We start from the raw sequence: 18,614 nt of genomic DNA on the forward strand, positions 1-18,614 counted from the left end.
TCTCTTTCTCTCTTTCTTTCTTTCTCTCGGAGGACCTGAGCCCTAGGACCATGCCTCGGGACTACCTGGCATGATGACTCCGTGCTGTCCCCAGTCCACCTGGCCATGCTGCTGCTCCAGTTTCAACTGTTCTGCCTGCGGCTACGGAACCCTGACCTGTTCACCGGACGTGCTTGTTGCACCCTCGACAACTACAATGATTATTATTATTTGACCATGCTGGTCATTTATGAACATTTTAACATCTTGACCATGTTCTGTTATAATATCCACCCGGCACAGCCAGAAGAGGACTGGCCACCCCTCATAGCCTGGTTCCTCTCTAGGTTTCTTCCTAGGTTTTTGGCCTTTCTAGGGAGTTTTTCCTAGGGAGTTTTTCCTAGCCACCGTGCCTCTTTCACATGCATTGCTTGCTGTTTGGGGTTTTAGGCTGGGTTTCTGTACAGCACTTTGAGATTTCAGCTGATATACGAAGGGCTATATAAATAAATTTGATTTGATTTGATTTAACTTTGCTGTTCTGCCAGCAGTTTCCTGTGGAGTTTTTCTAATGTCAGTGTTTCCTGTAGCTAGGTGGGTTTAAATGATCTCATCTGCTTAAGTTTTTCACATCATAGAAGTCAGGAAGTAATGAGAGAGAAGTCATATAGCCCAGCAGTATTTTCCACACTTCAGTCCACTCTTCTTACATTTACATTTTAGTCATTTAGCAGACGCTCTTATCCAGAGCGACTTACAGTAGTGAATGCATACATTTCATACAATTTCATACATATCATACATTTTTTTTATTTTTTTTCTGTGCTGGCCCCCCGTGGGAATCGAACCCACAACCCTGGTGTTGCAAACACCATGCTCTACCAACTGAGCTACAGGGAAGACAGTAACCCCAGTTAGAGACAGATATGATACCTGCAGTGATACTGATGACCCTCTTGTGGCGCACAGGTAGGATGCTGTTATGATAATATACACTGGTGACAGTTACTGACATATGTTTTGATATTGAAAGATATATTATAATTTGCAGGGCTAGTAAAAGAACATGCAGCTGGAAGCAGACAGTAAAAATGTGTCTCAAAGCAGGACAATGATGTGATCACCTGTAAATGTACTTTACTGTAGTCTAACTGTCCATCTGGGGACAGGCACTAATGTCAGTTAAGTTGTGATGGTGTCATGCATCTGACTGTTGTATATTCAGTGTGTCAATGATTGATTGTATATGTCTCTATGTAAATGAATGAGAGCATATTTTATGTATCTATTTAATATTGGTCTGATGTTAGAGCAGGAGAAGGGGAGAGTGTCGATGCCAGAGGTCTGTGACCTGAGTCAAGATCAACAGGCCTGATGCTACATGTCAGGAAGAGAGAGAGAACGAGAGAGAGAGGAAGGAGGGGGTGGGGAGGGCAGAGGAGAGAGTAGTGGAGAGAGAGGAGGGGGTGGGGTAGGGAGGGCAGAGGAGAGAGTAGTGGAGAGAGAGGAGGGGGTGGGGTGGGGAGGACAGAGGAGAGAGTAGTGGAGAGAGAGAGGAGGGGAGGGCAGAGGAGAGAGTAGTGGAGAGAGAGAGGAGTGGAGTGGACAGAGCATAGCTGAAGGAAGTAGGTGTGATGAGGGTGCTGCAGCACCCCCTGAAAAAAAACAAAAAAACAAATGTAATTATATATATTTTTTTAACTTTGGGGGAAAACATTTTTTCGCCCTAGTAGTCCAGTACCGTATAAGCGGTCTGATATAGCCTCCTAGCGAGCCCAAAATAAACTTCTTGCTTATAGGGGTTAGAGCGTTGGGCCTGTACCTGAAAGGTTGCCAGATTGAATCCCCGAGCTGACAACGTAAAAATCTGTCGTTCTGCTCCTGAACAAGGCAGTTGTTCTGTCCCTAGGCCGTCATTGTAAATAAGAATTTGTTCTGAACTGACTTGCCTAGTTAAGTAAAACAATAGGCCTACATCCTCTGTCTGCATCCTAATCCCTACCTGTAGTCTACCTACCTCTGGTATAATGCATTTCCACCTCTCACTCCATCAGTGTTGCTCTGTCTGCATCCTAATCCCTACCTGTAGTCTACCAACCTCTGGTATAATGCATTTCCACCTCTCACTCCATCAGTGTTGCTCTGTCTGCATCCTAATCCCTACCTGTAGTCTACCTACCTCTGGTATAATGCATTTACACCTCTCACTCCATCAGTGTTGTTCTGTCTGCATCCTAATCCCTACCTGCAGTCTACCTACCTCTGGTATAATGCATTTCCACCTCTCACTCCATCAGTGTTGCTTGTCCATCTTCCCTAATTAAAAGATGAACAGATCAATATTGCTGGCATAACGTCATTAAATATTGCTAAGTTATTTAGCTGTAGTGTGGATGTAGGGCTGGTTTTAGTATATAATGAGCACCCAGATGCTGCGTAGGCAACACAATAATATCAGACAGTCAAGCTGGCCCTGCTGCCTCCGCGTTGGCTACTATGTTGCAATATGAATATTCTCAGAGTTGTCTTGTTGATACTAAATGTTTCAGTTTCTCCGAGCCGCCTCGTTCATTTATACAATGTTTCAATATAATCAGAGCCACCTTGTTGATGCAATGCTTCAGTATTCACAGAATGTTTCCTTTCCCTGGTGAATGATGCAGACAGGCAGATACATAATGAGCTGGGTGCAGACATCATAAGGAACAACTCTGGATGAAAAGCAACAATTTTGGTGGGAAGCACATGCACATGAGAGTGTGGAGCCAGCTGGTTGAGAGAAAATAAAACAGTCTCTAAATGGGTATAAAGTAACTCACAGACTAATTCAGATGGTTGAGAGGGCCCTAGTGGAGCCAGATGGTTGAGAGGGTTCTTCTAATCTGAGGGAAATATGTGTATTTTATATCGTTGTACATTTGGCAGGAGGTTAGGAAGTACAGCTCAGTTTCCACCTCATTTTGTGGGCAGTGGGCACATGGCCTGTCTTCTCTCTGCCTGTTTCAATCCTTTCTCAATAGCAAGGCTATGCTCTCTTCATTTGTACATTGTACATTTTTCCTCAGTTTTCTATCAGATAGTCTGTCACCGTGTAATGTCTGTTTAGGGCCAAATAGTCCTGGGATTTTTACATTTTGGGGGAAAAAGATCAGGAAACTCATATTAATTTTATTTGACTTGTATTTAACCCCTTATTTGTGGAACTAAACTATCTCCATATATACTTCCATAAATGTGTTAAACTGGTACCAGGAGACCTTCAGACGAGTCTTGTAAAGCTTGTGGGCGTCCTAGATCATAACAACCTGTACGTGTTCCTGAGAGACTCACCTTTCCATAGTGGGGTCATGTTAGTGTGTCCTAGATCATAACAACCTGTACGTGTTCCTGAGAGACTCACCTTTCCATAGTGGGGTCATGTTAGTGTGTCCTAGATCATAACAACCTGTACGTGTTCCTGAGAGACTCACCTTTCCATAGTGGGGTCATGTTAGTGTGTCCTAGATCATAACAACCTGTACGTGTTCCTGAGAGACTCACCTTTCTATAGTGGGGTCATGTTAGTGTGTCCTAGATCATAACAACCTGTACGTGTTCCTGAGAGACTCACCTGCTGTGGTCTACATTTTGTTCATCATCAAGCAGACCAGATCATTAGAGATGGTGGGAGAGCCTGTTAGGCTGTTTAAAATGGAACAATATAATTTATATACTGTAGCATGAGACTAATACCTCTATATACATTTTAACAGGATTTGAGTGACGTTTTCTAAATTGTTTTATAATAAATATATATATATATAATACATTTTTCACTGAGACATCATGGTGTACATCAATTTAAATCCCAACTTGTAACTAAAGTATAAATAATAAAAAATCAACAATGTATTGGACAGGCCTATGAGGTGTAAAGGTCTGTCTTTCCAAGACATTCTGTTCATCTGCAAGCAGACCTGGTGATTCTAGATGGTGGGAGAGCCTGTTATTTAAAATGGAAGAATATAACTTACTGTAGCCTATATAATGTAACAATGACAATAATCCCTTCATATATACTGTAGTTGAAGGTGATTTTAGTGTCATAAAAAGTGTTCATTAAACTTCCACTAGATGTCAACAGTCTTTAGACATTGTTTCAGGCTTGTATTCTGAGAAATGAAGAAGAATGAGAGCATTTCATGAGGGTCGGTCGAATGAACCAGAGCTTTTTGTGCGCGCGACCGGGAATGTGCCCTCCGTTCTTTTTCCTTTGTATTGAATACGCTATTGTCTGGTTGAAATATTGTCGATTATAAAGACAATAGACAACCTGAGGATGAATAAAAAACATTGTTTGACGTTTCCACGAACTTAACCGGTACTATTAGGATGTATTCTACTGTTGTAACCGCCTTTGAGCCAGTGGATTACTGAACAAAACACGCCAACAAAGCTGAGTTTTTGGGATATAAAGAGGGACTTTATCGAACAAAACAAATATTTATTGTGTAACAGGGACTCTTGTGAGTGCAACCAGATGAAGTTCATCAAAGGTAAGTTATTAATTTTATTGCTATTTCTGACTTTCGTTACTCCTCTACTTGGCTTCAAATTGTTTGTATGCTTTTGTAGGCGGGGCGCTGTCCTCAGATAATCACATGGTATGCTTTCGCCGTAAAGCCTTTTTTAAATCTGACACAGCGGCTGGATTAACAAGAAGTTAATGTCAAACGCTGTTTAAAATCAATTTTATGCGATTTTCCTCGTAAAATAGCGATAATATTCCAACTGGACGACCTTGTATTCATTCAAACAGGTGAAGAAAAACATGGTGGTCTCTCTTGCCCGCGCATCTCCTGTCTCTGAGCCACTAGGCTGACCACTCACGAACAGAGTTCCTGGACCTTGCCCAGAGACAGCAGAGATCCCATTCCACTTTCTGGCGCCTTCAAAGAGCCAATGGAATCCTTAGAAATTGTCACATAACAGCAGAGATACTGTAATTTCGATAGAGAGGCAACAGAAGGACCAGAAATTGTCAGACAGGCCACTTCCTGTATGGAATCTTCTCAGGTTTTGGCCTGCCATATGAGTTCTGTTATACTCACAGACAACATTCAAACAGTTTTAGAAACTGTTTTCTATCCAAATATACTAATTATATGCATATTCTAGTTTCTGGGCAGGAGTAGTAACCAGATTAAATCGGGTACGTTTTTCATCCAGACGTGAAAATACTGCCCCCTACCCAAGAGAGGTTAAAATGACTGTTGACCCTCAGAGAGCCCACTTCCTGACTGGATACCTCTCAGGTTTTGGCCTGCCATATGAGTTCTGTTATACTCACAGACATCATTCAAACAGTTTTAGAAACTTCAGAGTGTTTTCCATCCAAATCTACTAATAATATGCAAATATTTGACTCTGGGCCCGAGCAGTAGGCTGTTTAACCTCTCTAGTACATGTGGGACGAACTCGTCCCACCTACGTAACAGCCACTGAAATCCAGTGGCGCGATTTTTGAATCGTTAGAAATGCTATAACTTCAATTTCTCAAACATATGACTATTTCACAGCTATTTAAAGACAAGAATCTCGTTAATCTAACCCCACTGTCCGATTTCAAAAAGGCTTTACAACGAAAGCAAAACATTAGATTATGTCAGCAGAGTACCCAGCCAGAAAAAATCAGACACCCATTTTTCAAGCTAGCATATCATGTCACATAAACCCAAACCACAGCTAAATGCAGCACTAACCTTTTATAATCTTCATCAGATGACACACCTAGGACATTGTGTTATACAATACATGCATGTCTGTTCAATCAAGTTCATATTTATATCAAAAACCAGCTTTTTACATTAGCATGTGACGTTCAGAAAAAGCATAACCACCGCAAACTTCCGGTGAATTTACTAACAGTTTGCTAAATTACTCACGATAAACGTTCACAAAAAGCATAACAATTATTTTAAGAATTATAGATACATTACCCCTCTATGCACTCGATATGTCCGATTTTAAAATAGCTTTTCGGATGAAGCACATTTTGCAATAATCTAAGTACATAGCCCGGCATTACAGGGCTAGCTATTTAGATACCCACCCAGGTCAGCATCCACCAAAATCACATTTCCTATAAGAAAGATGTTCTTACCTTGCTTGTTCTTCATCAGAATACACTGCCAGGACTTCTACTTCAATAACAAATGTTGGTTTGGTCCCAAATAATCCATCGTTATATCCAAACAGCGACGTTTTGTTCGTGAGTTCTAGAATGCTTCTTCGCGGTGTCGCGCATGGCGCATTGGCGTGTCAAAAATGTCTAAATATTCCATTACCGTACTTCGAAGCATGTCAACCGCTGTTTAAAACCAATTTTTATGCCATTTATGTCGTAGAGAAGTGTTAATATTCCGACCGGGAGTATGCATTGAGCCTAAACAGCCGAATAAAATTTCTCCTCAGAAGCGACTCATGCACGCGCATCATTGAAAGGTCCTCCGAGCATCCACTTACAAAAGGCGATAATATATTTCAACCTGAGGTTCCCTCGTAAACCTTCAGTTATTTCGCGGGCTCTGAGAGCCTATTGGAGCCCTGGGAATTGTCACGTTACAGCTAAGATCCTTACTTTTCAATAAAAAGAGGTAAGACGCACGACTCCTTGTCAGACAGGGTACTTCCTGCTTGAAACCTTGTCAGGTTTTTGCCTGCCATAGGAGTTCTGTTATACTCACAGACACCATTCAAACAGTTTTAGAAAATTCAGAGTGTTTTCTATCCAAACCTGAACAATAATATGCATATTCTAGCTTCTGAGTTGGTGTAGGAGGCAGTTAAAAATGGGAACATATTTTTTCCAAAATTCTCAATACTGCCCCCTATACCAAACAGGTTAATTTGGGTACGTTTTTTATCCAAACTACTCAATACTGCCCCCGGTCCCAGAAAGGTTAACAAGAAGTTCATCTTTATTTTGATGTATAACACTTGTATCTTCATGAAAGTTTATTATGACTATTTCTGTAATTTGTATTTCGCGCTCTGCAATTTCACCGGATGTTGGCCAGATGGGACGCTAAAAGGTTAAAAGGTTAAAGGTTAAAACAAATCAGGATGCTTGGTGGATGGAGTCAGTGTAGATGTCGGTCTGCTAAATGACTTAAATGTAAAATGTTCTGCTGTGTATCCAGGGGTTCATATGAAAGTGGTAGATTTGTAATTCTTTACAAGAGAATGTTCTGGATTACTTTTCTTTGGGTGACCTCAGGCTACGGTCTTTGACAATTCAGCTACTTTGTTAACGGTCCTACAACTGTCACCTTATGTAACAACTGATTTACTCTGATTGGACTAGATCCATGTTGAGGTAAGACACATCTGATTGGACTAGATCCATGTTGAGGTGAGGCACGTCTGATTGGACTAGATCCATGTTGAGGTGAGACACGTCTGATTGGACTAGATCCATGTTGAGGTGAGACACGTCTGATTGGACTAGATCCATGTTGAGGTGAGACACGTCTGATTGGACTAGATCCATGTTGAGGTGAGACACGTCTGATTGGACTAGATCCATGTCGAGGTGAGACATGTCTGATTGGACTAGATCCATGTCGAGGTGAGACACGTCTGATTGGACTAGATCCATGTCGAGGTGAGGCACGTCTGATTGGACTAGATCCATGTTGAGGTGAGACACGTCTGATTGGACTAGATTCATGTTGAGGTGAGGCCACTCCATGTCTTTATTGGTTTGTATGAGAAGGCAGTTTGGGAGAAGGTGGTGGACCGTTTGAGGATTCTACAGTTCCCCTGGTGGAGGTTCTTGGAACACTGCTATTTAAGTCTGAGGTTGATGAAAACCAAATGTGGTGCTGCTGTGTTGTGTGTTAACTTGAATACCAGGCAGATGTTGGAGTACAGAATGAAAAGGAGAAGAGAAGAGAGAAGAGGAGAAGAGAGGGGGAGAAGAGAGAGAAGAGGGGGAGAAGAGGGGTGGGAGAAGAGATGAGGAGAAGAGTGGGGGAGAAGAGGAGAAGAGAGGGGGAGAAGAGGAGAGGGGGCAGAAGTGATGAGGAGAGGTGGGAGAAGAGGAGAAGGGGAAGGAGACGGTGAGAAAAGGAGAAGAGGGGGGAGAAGGGGGGTAGAAAAGTAGAGGGGGTGGGGAGGGGAAGAAGAGGAGAAGAGAGGGGGAGAAGAAAGACTGGGAGAAGAGGAGAGGGGGAGGAGAGGGGAGGAAAGTGGAGGAGAGGGGAGAGGAAGGGAGTGGAGAGGAGAGGGACGAGGAGAGGAGAAGAGCGGGGGAGAAGAAGAGAAGAGAGGGGAGGGGGAGAAAAGTAGAGGGGGAGAAGAGAGGGGAAAGTCACTGAGCTCTTCATTTAGGCCATTCTACTGCCATTGTTTGTCTATGGAGATTGCATGGCTGAGTGCTTGATTTATTCATCTGTCAGGAAGGGGAGTGGCTGAAATAGAATCCACTAATTTGAAGGGGTGTCCACATACTTTTGTATATATAGTGTATGTACACATGGGTGTTGTTGCACCATACCAACGATAAGCCTGTCTTCCCCATTACATCATGAAAGGTCATGTTGATGTTCATTTAACCTCTGTCTCTCTCTTCCTCTGACTCCTCCCTTTCTCCTTTGTTTCTCTCTATCTCTCTGTCTCTTTCTCTCTCTTTCTCCTCTGTCTCTCTCTTTCTCCTCAGATCTCCAGGCTCAAAGCGTCAGTCCACCAGGTAGGTAGAGTATAAATCTACAGTGATTATAGCAGTTCAATATTAGTCAACTTTATTATCCCACATGGAGAAATTCATGTGTCCATACAAACCATTCTAAACCCCAATAACAAGTAGTGTTTTATGGAACTACTAATACTTGTCAACCACAAAGCACTACTGCTGTTAGAATAACACAATCACTGTCATCATCTGTCCTCACCACTGTGTTTTCCTCTCTGCTGTTTACAGCTGAACTCTCAGTCAGACTGGTGGATGGGACCACTTCCTGTTCTGGGAGTGTGGAAGTCTTCTACAGAGGAGAGTGGTTAGGTATTTGTTCTGGGTGGTGGAGCATGTTGAGAGAGATTAAGTTTGTGTGTAGAGAGATGGACTGTGGGAATCCTGTATCTGTATCTAGAGGACCTCTGTTTGAAGATGGAAGAAGAGGAGTCAGAATATTTAGGAGATGTAGTGGAAAAGAGTCTTCTATTAGACAGTGTGGCATCATAGGAAGACCTGGTTTCTGTATTGGTGGATATTATCATCATGTGACCTGTTCAGGTAAGAGACTGGTCATATTGAGAGATTTATTTATACATTATACAATATTACCATGTATCATGTTTTATGTGTTTTTATTTCATTTAAATAGAGGGAGAGATGTCAGATGTATTTAAACATTATATTTGTGTTTGTCATATTGGTTTATGGGAGATGTTCATGGGCAGATCATTGTAGTTCAGATGGTACTGAAGTGAAGCTGCCTGATGGATGTCCAGCTGTTTATTTTCTATAAAGTGAAGTGAACTTATTCCTGTCTCCTGCCTGCATTATTCCCAACCCTATCCTGAGTGACTAAGAACCCATTTCTACCTCTTACAGTATCAAACATAGCAAACTACAATCTTTTATCCAACATATTTGTGTTTAGTCCTTGACAGTGTCATCAACAAAACTGATTGAATGTTCAACCAAGTCTTTTTCTCCAGAGTCTGTGCGGCTTGTGGATGGAGCTGGTCTCTGCTCTGGGAGAGTGGAGGTGAAGTCCAATCAGTCCTGGGCCTCAGTGTGTGAAGCTGACTTTGACCGGCAGGATGCAGAGGTAGTCTGTGGGGAGCTTGGCTGTGGGGCTCCTGCAGCTCTACAGGGGGGGCTCTATGGAGAAGGTGAGGGTCAGACCTGGGATAAAGAGTTCCAGTGTAAAGGCAAAGAGTCCCTTCTCCTGGACTGTGACACCTCAGACAGAGAAAACAACACCTGTCTACCTGGTAATGCTGTTGGACTCACCTGCTCAGGTAAGAAACAGTTTGTCACTCAATCAACATTGTTTCTCACCTGGAGTGAAGAATATGAGAGACAATATAGGTGTGTTTTAGTGAGAAAATAGTAAGATTACTGTCTCTCTCTTTTCTTTTCTCAGAGCCTGATGATGTGAGGCTGGTGGGAGGAGGCAGTCGCTGTGCTGGTGGAGTGGAGCGGTACGACCAGGGAGAGTGGAGGACTGTGGGAGCTGTAGACGGGGAACAGAGGGATGTAGCTGCAGTAGTGTGTAGACAGCTGGGTTGTGGCTCCACTGTTTCAGTACCACCTGGAAACACCACTGCAGGGTTTAGAGTTTCCTGTTTTGGGTCTGAGTCTTCACTGAGGGAGTGTTGGAGAAGTTATGATCTCTCTCCTGGACACACAGTGATCTGCTCAGGTAATAACAAGATATTATAATTATATTCAACTGATTTCCTTCATTCATACAACTTCCTCTGCACCTCTCATGATGACTGTTTAGCTTGTCAGTCTGCTTTACTAAATAGATCACTCAGTCAAGTAGGAATCAAATACAACTTAAATATCCCAGAATACTTTTGTATTTGAGTGTTATCTCAGTGAACGTCTCTACTCACTACCACTGTCACATGTCATGTTATTGTCATATCTAAATGAGGAAAGTAGTTGAGGAGCTACGTTTTCTTTTTCTCTCCTCTTGTTCCAGATGTCCTGCTTAAGCCTGATATCAACATATGTTGTCTCAGTGACTGTAGGCCCACTACTCATGTTGCCCTGTGAGGGAGGGTGGCTAGCACTGTTACATGCTGATGTTATTGTCATATCTATAGGAAACTAGTTGAAGAGGTTTTCTTGTTCTCTTTTATTGATTCAGTCCAGCCTGAAATCTCCCTGACTGACTCAATGGGAGGGGTCTCCAGGGGCCACCAGGGGCCCGAGGTGTTCAGGGGCTACAGCTTCACCATCACCTGCTCCACTCAGCCACAGTACCCAGGAGGCTCCTTCCTCCTCACGTTCACCGGCTCCAACAGAACCCAGACCCAGCCAGCTGTCAATCACTCTGCTGCCTTCCTCTTCCCTGCTGCAGATGACTCCCACCAAGGGAACTACAGATGTGTTTATGACAATGATGTTTTCTCTCATAACTTCTCCTCTGAGAGTGAGCTCCTCTCCCTCACCATCACAGGTAACTGAACATGAACCAGACTTATAACTTTGTCATTGACAGATTTCCCACAGATCTATGTGATGATGATCAGTCCCCTCATCAAAGGTGTTTCTGTTTGCAGCCTCTCCTCTGCCAGCCTTCATCATCAGACACGTTGTAGTGCTGCTAATCCTACTGACAGCCATCACCACCTCCTACCTGTACTACAAGGTAAAGACATTTACTCAGACGTTACAAGTCATTTAAACTAGAGGGAGAGGGTGAGGGGGAGAGGGAGGGAGAGAGAATGGAGATACTAGAGAGTAAATGTCTGACTGTTGGTGCTGTGTCTCCCTAGCCCACCAGGAGGCAGAAGAGAGTGAACAGGGTGAGCAGCATGGATCTTTATGTCAATGCCATGGAGACGGTCTCTCTGAGCTCCAGAGCTGAAGCTGGACTGGGAGAGGAGAGAGCAGCCCAGGGGACGGAGTAGGAGTAGAATGAAGCTGACCCTACATGCTGATCTTAGGTCAGTTTTGTGTTTTAAATGGATGTTCAGCAGTGGACTGGTGTTTAAAATGTGGTGACAAACCTGAAGTGGTTCTAATTTTAATAACAAGTTCAGAATTAGTTTCTCTTTCTAGAACCTTGGAAGAAATCTAAAAGGAGTGACTGCAACCACCATTATTCCTTTTAGTTTGGTTTTTACCACCAGAGAAACATGGGGTTCTGGGTAACATGGGGTTCTGGGTAACATGGGGTTCTGGGTAACATGGGGTTTTGATTATTTTAAGAGAGTAGCTCAATTACGTCTGTTTGTGTTGCAGCTATTACTTTTAGCTTTTGTCTTCATGTTTTTATATTATTTAGTGTCTCTTAGATTCTTTATCTTATTTAGTGTCTCTTAGATTCTTTATCTTATTTAGTGTCTCTTAGATTCTTTATCTTATTTAGTGTCTCTTAGATTCTTTATCTTATTTAGTGTCTCTTAGATTCTTTATCTTATTTAGTGTCTCTTAGATTCTTTATCTTATTTAGTGTCTCTTAGATTCTTTATCTTATTTAGTGTCTCTTAGATTCTTTATCTTATTTAGTGTCTCTTAGATTCTTTATCTGATTTAGTGTCTCTTAGATTCTTTATCTTGAAGTGTTTCCATTATTAGTTAATGTATTATTATAATCATCTATTCATTCTTTGTATTTTGAAACATTTTTTAATGAAGGGTTTTTTGTTGTTGTTTGTGTTGTTTACCCCTGTTATTGATTATGATATATCATTGTTATGATGTTAGTAGTATAGAGATAATGATGTTATTTTCTTATGAAGGTGTTCCTAATGATTTGTCCACTCAGTGTATAGTTGATGTGAGTTCAGATGATGTAGCTGTTATGTTATTTACTCTTTCCAGATAAAGACATGTTGTTCTCTAAACTGTCATGTAATCACTGAATGCTTTTAATAAACTCACAGGCTGTCAGTCTTGTGTGATTTCCCCTCCAGTTTTTTATTTCCCAGTGGTCAAGAGGTTATTGATCATTAGTGATTCCATCAGTGACACCAGACATCAGCTCAGCCCAGAGGTCCAGCTCAGCACCTTGACCCTTAGTGACCTCTCCCCCAGACAGACAGACAGACAGACAGACAGACAGACAGACAGACAGACAGACAGACAGACAGACAGACAGACAGACAGAGGCAGAATTCTGCATCTTCATATCACAATAACAGCTTTCTACTGCAACTGGAGGTGTTCTGAATATCACTACACAGGACAACAACTCCCATTTTTAGAGACATAGACATGAGCATCTTGTCACTATATACAGATCTCTGGAGGGTGGATACACTTTTACACCTGCTACGTTAGGTTAGATACACACAGACCACATGACTGCAAATCAGACATTATCATGATCTCAATCTGAACTATAAATCAGACATTATCATTATCTCAATCTGAACTATAAATCAGACATTATCATTATGTCCATAAAAAATAGAAAATGCATAACAATAAAATGTTGGAGACATTTTCAAATGGTAAAAAATATTACATTGTAAAAGAAGCGACAAAAAAGTTCAGATAAAAGGAGAAACTTTATATTAAAAGGATCTATAGACAAAAAAGAAAGGCAAAATAACAAATGGCAACAGTTTGATGCTGATCTCATTGGACACGAAGAAGAGAAGTTCATTACAGACATGGAGAATGACTGGTCTCTGATAGAGAAGTTCAATTCACTACAGACATGGAGAATGACTGGTCTCTGATAGAGAAGTTCAATTCACTACAGACAAGGAGAATGACTGGTCTCTGATAGAGAAGTTCAATTCACTACAGACATGGATAATGACTGGTCTCTGATAGAGAAGTTCAATTCACTACAGACAAGGAGAATGACTGGTCTCTGATAGAGGAGTTCAATTCACTACAGACAAGGCGAATGACTGGTCTCTGATAGAGAAGTTCAATTCATTACAGACATGGAGAATGACTGGTCTCTGATAGAGAAGTTCAATTCACTACAGACATGGAAAATGACTGGTCTCTGATAGAGAAGTTTGTGCTTCTTTTCTGGACTTCCCTCCACTCCTTATGAACTCTTGGTTTTAACACAACATGTTAAACTGTTGCCACATCACCTCACTGGATGAAAAGTTACATTAACACAAACTGATATGAGTTTCCCATTGTCCTGATCCACCGTGTGTTTTCCCGACCCAGAAGGCAGCAGGTTTGAGGAACAGAAACAGACCTCCCCTCAGACCTGAAACCCAGGCCCCCTTAAAACCTGTTGGGGCTAATGGGCAGTATTGAGAATTTTGAAAAAAATATGTGCCCATTTTTAACTGCCTCCTACATCAACTCAGAAGCTAGGATATGCATATTATTAAGAACAACACACATCACAAACCCACACATATATTTCCACAAATGTAAACACATGTAAACATGTACATACATTGACCACTACTAATGTTGATTGACCACTACTAAGTCTGATATTATGATGTTGGTATTACAGTACTCATATAAGAGCTAGTCACTGATTGGCTGAGAAGACACACTCAGCATACAGGAAAACCACACTTCCTGTTGTTGTTGCCAAGGTGCTGTCATTCAGCCTGAGGAAGAGAGTCCAAATGTTATTATTGTTGTATAGGTCTCACTCTGCTGGTATTGATGGCTGGTATAGGTCTCACACTCTGCTGGTATTGATGGATGGTATAGGTCTCACTCTCTGATGGTATTGATGGCTGGTATAGGTCTCACACTCTGCTGGTATTGATGGATGGTATAGGTCTCACACTCTGCTGGTATTGATGGCTGGTATAGGTCTCAATCTCTGCTGGTATTGATGGATGGTATAGGTCTCACACTCTGCTGGTATTGATGGATGGTATAGGTCTAACACTCTGCTGGTATTGATGGATGGTATATGTCTAACACTCTGCTGGTATTGATGGCTGGTATAGGTCTCACTCTCTGATGGTATTGATGGATGGTATAGGTCTCACACTCTGCTGGTATTGATGGATGGTATAGGTCTCACACTCTGCTGGTATTGATGGATGGTATAGGTCTCTGTTATGAGAATTTTGTTCCCAATGTTCATAAACTGAACTTCAATTAACCTGTTAGGGTATAGGGGGCAGTATTTTCACGGCTGGATAAAAAAATGTACCCGATTTAATCTGGTTACTAATCCTACCCAGTAACTACAATATGCATATACTTATTATATATGGATAGAAAACACCCTAAAGTTTCAATAACTGTTTGAATGGTGTCTGTGAGTATAACAGAACTCATTTGGCAGGCAAAACCCTGAGACAGATTCTGACAGGAAGTGGATACCTGATGTGTTGAATTGACTTTAAGCCTATACCATTGAAAAACAAAGGGGGTGAGGAATGTTTTGGCACTTCCTATTGCTTCCACAAGATGTCCCCAGCCTTTACAAAGTGTTTTGAGTCTTCTACAGTGAGATCTGACTGAAGAAGAGCTTTGGAACGGCGATGGCCCATTAGACACCTGGCGTGCGAGTTGATGGTGGGTACTCTCATTCCGAAACGTTTTAAAAGAGAACCCAATGCTCCGCCTTGAATTTTATTCATGTTCTGGTTAAAAAAGGCCCTAATGATTTATGCGATACAACGTTTGACATGTTTGAACGAACGTAAATATATTTTTTCCGTTCGTGATGTGAAGTGAAGTCCGGCTGGCTTAGATCATGTGCTACAACACGGAGGTTTTTGGACATAAATGATGAGCTTTTTTGAACAAAACTACATTCGTTATGGACCTGGGATTCTTTGGAAGTGACATCTGATGAAGAGAATCAAAGGTAATGGATTATTTACATAGTATTTTCGATTTAGATCTCTCCAACATGGCGGTTAGTCTGTATCGCAATGCGTATTTTTCTGGCGCAGTGCTCAGATTATTGCAAAGTGTGATTTCCCAGTAAGGTTAATTTTAAATCTGGCAAGTCCATTGCGTTCAAGAGATGTAAATCTATAATTCTTTGAATGACAATATAATATTTTACCAATGTTTTCTAATATTAATTAATTATTTTGTTGTCATGACTTGACTGCCGGTATTGGAGGGAAACGATTTCCTGAACATCAACGCCATAGTAAAACGCTGTTTTTAGATATAAATATGAACTTGATAGAACTAAAAATGCATGCATTGTCTAACATAATGTCCTAGGAGTGTCATCTGATGGAGATTGTAAAAGGTTAGTGCATAATTTTAGCTGATTTTATGGTTTTGGTGATGCCTGTCTTTGAATCGACAATACACTACACACAGCTATTGTCAATGTACTCTCCTAACATAACCTAACTTTATGCTTTCCCCGTAAAACCTTTTTGAAATCGGAAAACGTGGTTAGATTAAGGAGATGTTTATATTTCAAAGGCTGTAAGTTAGTTGTATGTTTGAGAAATTTGAATTTTGACATTTATTTGGTTTCAAATTTGCCGCTCTTGAAATGCACCTGCTGTTGATAGGGTGCGCCACGGGTGGCACGCTAACGTCCCACATAGCCCCAAGAAGTTAAACCCGTATGTCTGAGATTTTGTGTCCAACAGGTGAATTACAGGAGAAGGTGATTCACTCAATCCAACCAGGAGACTGGGTGTGGATCCAGTCCCTGTGGATAAAAGAACTGGAAGCAGCCACGGTGGGAGGGGCCATACCAAGTGCTCCTGGTAACAGCCTTCGTGGTGAGAATAGCTGAAAGAGTAACCTGGGTTCATATCACACATTGTGGGAGGGTAAGACACACTGACACTGTCGAACAATCACAGAGTTAGGAGAAGAACCGAATACCAATAAGGTTCGGGGGTTAATAACCTCTTACATCTACACGTTCCGCTAGCGGAACGATTGCTCCAATATCCAATGATGGGCGGGGCGCGAAATTCAAACTCCTCTAAATCCGAAAACTTACACTTTTCAAACATATGACTATTTTACAGCTATTTAAAGACAAGGCTCTCCTTTATCTAACCAAACTGTCCGATTTCAAAAAGGCTTTACAGCGAAAGCAAAACATTAGATTATGTCAGCAGAGTACCCAGCCAGAAATAATCACACAGCCATTTTTCAAGCTAGCATATCATGTCACATAAACCCAAACCATATCTAAATGCAGCACTAACCTTTGATGATCTTCATCAGATGACACTCCTAGGACATTGTGTTATACAATACATGCATGTCTGTTCAATCAAGTTCATATTTATATCAAAAAACAGCTTTTTACATTAGCATGTGACGTTCAGAACTAGCATTCCCACCGAACACTTCCGGTGATTTTACTAAATTACTCACGATAAACGTTCACAAAAAGCATAACAATTATTTTAAGAATTATAGATACAGAACTCCTCTATGCACTCGATATGTCCGATTTTAAAATAGCTTTTCGGATGTAAGTACATAGCCCGGCGTTACAGGGCTAGCTATTTAGACACCCTGCAAGTTTAGCCTTCACCAAAATCACATTTCCTATAAGAAAAATGTTCTTACCTTGCTTGTTCTTCATCAGAATACACTGCCAGGACTTCTACTTCAATAACAAATGTAGGTTTGGTCCCAAATAATCCATCGTTATATCCAAACAGCGACGTTTTGTTCGTGCTTTCTAGACACTATCCCAACGCTAAATCTCGGCCACGAGCATGACGCAAAATATGACAAAAGCCTTAGGGCGTGTCACGCGCCTAAGTCTTAGTCCATTGAGTGACCACTTAGCTTTTGCTCTCCTTTGTTTCAGCCAGGGCTTTGAATTACGTCATTCCTGTTTTTCCCGGGCTATGAGACCTCATTGGAGACGTGTGAAGTGTCACGTAAGAGCAGAGATCCTTTGTAAACGATAGAGATAATAAAGAAGGGCAAGAAATGTTCAGACAGGGTACTTCCTGAACAGAAGCATCTCAGGTTTTTGCCTGCCATAGGAGTTCTGTTATACTCACAGACACCATTCAAACAGTTTCAGAAACTTTGGAGTGTTTTCTCTCCAAAGCTAATAATTATATGCATATTCCAGTTTCTGGGCAGGACTAATAATCAGATTAAATCGGGTACGTTTTTTATCCAGCCGTGAAAATACTGCCCCCTATCCATAACAGGTTAACTCTCTAACGAAGATTCCCTAACCCGCCCGATCCTCACTGTGTGCGTTCATAGAAGTGAAAGTGTGGGTTTGCCTCTAGCCAGTGCTATGTTCTCCGGGAGGGGGTGGGGCTTTACAGGGGTACTGGTCAGTCTGAGCTGTCTGATTGTGGGAGCCATATTCCTAAATACACCATGAACCACTCGAGAAGTCAGAAAGTGGTAACTTGACCCATAGTGTAGAAGATGAGGATTTTTTATGGCCTAAGTACAAAAGGTCACTCGATCTGGATAAAAAGAAAGTGAGAGTAGAGTTAGGGAAGGATGTCTCAATAGAGTTCTATGCAGACCAAATGGGGTCCCTAACCTCCTGGCAGTCTAGGACTCGGACTTCATGGGGAAGATATCTGTGTAGATCCCTGTGTAACTTATGGAATCAGGTCATAGCTCACACAGGGAGAGAAGGCTATGTCAATCCACACACCCAATATAGAAACAGATGGAGTATAGTGAAGGCCAGGGTTATTGACTGCAATCCAGAGCAAGGGAAGTATTGCTTAAAGGTATGAATTACCATTAAAAGTGTAAAGAAAGAGGATTTAGGGTTATGGTATGTTGGCCTTGACCAGACCAGTGTCGACACTGTGGTACCATTCTGAGTAGTAGAAGTTAGGACAGGAGATAGTTCTACTGCCAGCCAGAATACCAGTAGTACCCCTGATAAAACGGACATTACTCGTGTAGTCATCCAGAGCCAAGGACCGGTGAGGATAGTTCAGATGAAAGATTTTAAGGAAGTGATTGAGGTGGAGACTTGGTTTGGGGATTCCAACCTATGGCTGGAATGGATTCAGTATACAGC

General features: G+C 41.7%; 1 long non-coding RNA gene and 1 pseudogene across 1 annotated transcript; both read left to right on the forward strand.

Annotated features, from left to right (window-relative positions):
- The window catches only part of LOC115187370 (scavenger receptor cysteine-rich type 1 protein M130-like), a 71,659-nt pseudogene extending 59,761 nt beyond the window's left edge, over positions 1-11,898 (forward strand).
- A 4,517-nt stretch (positions 11,899-16,415) lies between these two features.
- On the forward strand, positions 16,416-18,248 carry LOC115187425 (uncharacterized). The gene is made up of 2 exons (XR_003876067.1): positions 16,416-16,480; positions 17,770-18,248. It is a non-coding gene; the product is annotated as an uncharacterized LOC115187425 (long non-coding RNA).
- Positions 18,249-18,614: the final 366 nt, after the last annotated feature.

Source organism: Salmo trutta, unplaced genomic scaffold (genome assembly GCF_901001165.1).
Source record: "Salmo trutta unplaced genomic scaffold, fSalTru1.1, whole genome shotgun sequence".
NCBI classification, from domain to species: domain Eukaryota; kingdom Metazoa; phylum Chordata; class Actinopteri; order Salmoniformes; family Salmonidae; genus Salmo; species Salmo trutta.